This window comes from Eptatretus burgeri, chromosome 9 (assembly GCF_056783735.1).
Source record: "Eptatretus burgeri isolate ZD-2024b chromosome 9, Ebu_testis_v1, whole genome shotgun sequence".
In the NCBI taxonomy this organism is placed as follows: Eukaryota; Metazoa; Chordata; class Myxini; order Myxiniformes; family Myxinidae; genus Eptatretus; species Eptatretus burgeri.
Window position 1 is genome coordinate 27,819,687 of NC_140969.1, and position 1,613 is coordinate 27,821,299.

Genomic DNA, 1,613 nt, shown 5'->3' on the forward strand with positions numbered 1-1,613 from the left:
CCGACACACACACACACACACACACATCATTTCATCAACATCATCAACATCATGACACACACATCACACACATACCATTGCTCATTTATCACACATCATCACGACATGGCACATTATATCATCATATGACACACATATACACACACATCATCATCAATATCATCAACATCATTTCACACATCATTACACACACACACACACACACACACACACACATCATCAACAACACACACACACGACATCATCAACACGATTATCATCATGACATCATCAACATCACCATTACATTATCATCATCAATATCAACATCGATTGACACACATCATCACACACACGGCGGCGCGACATTGACGCCCATCATCATTGCTTCATCATAACATCATCGACACATCATCATCAACATCGATATCAACACACATTGACATCGATTATCGACACACACACACACACACATTACACACACACACACACATATATACACATATACATACACACACACACACACATCACACACATATATATACACATATACACATCACACACATTGACACACACACACACACACACACACACACACATTACACACACACACATATACACATATATATATATATATATATATATATATATATATATATATATATACATATATATATATATATATATATATACACACACACATATATATATATATACATTGACACGCACACACATCACACACACGATCACACACACACACACACACACACACACACACACACACACACGTTACTGGACACGACGACACACACACACACACACACACACATCACACACACACACACACGACACACACATCATTGACACACACATCACTACACACACACACACACGCACATTGACACCGCACACACACACACACGACACACACACGACATCATCATCATCACACGCAACATCACACATCACATATATATACATCATCGATTATCGATCAACATCGCCATATACATCAACATCATCACACACGGCGCGCCATCAAAGATCAATAACATCATCATTGACGTCAACATCACCGATTGACATCAACATCATCATCATCATCACATTATCAACATCGATGACGATTATCGACGCCAACATCATCGTATCGGGATCACACATGATTACTGGTTACTGACACACACACATCACACATTATTACTTGATACACACACACACACACATACATCATATGATACGATGATGATATACACACACACATCAATACATATATATACATACACACATCGATGTGACAAATATCATGTATATATCACACATCATATACACATTACGCACAATATCGATGTGTATACACACATCATATGTGCATTATCAGACGATTGGTCAACATCATATATATATGCATCGGTAACATCGACACATATACTGCATCACACATCATCATCATATATACATCATCATCATCATACATCATGATATGACACACAGCCATCATCATCATCATACATACACGATTTGATATCATCATATACACATTACTGACATCATCAACATCATCGACACACATCAACAACATCGACACACACATCATCGATCATCATCATCGATATATCGATGATATCATCATC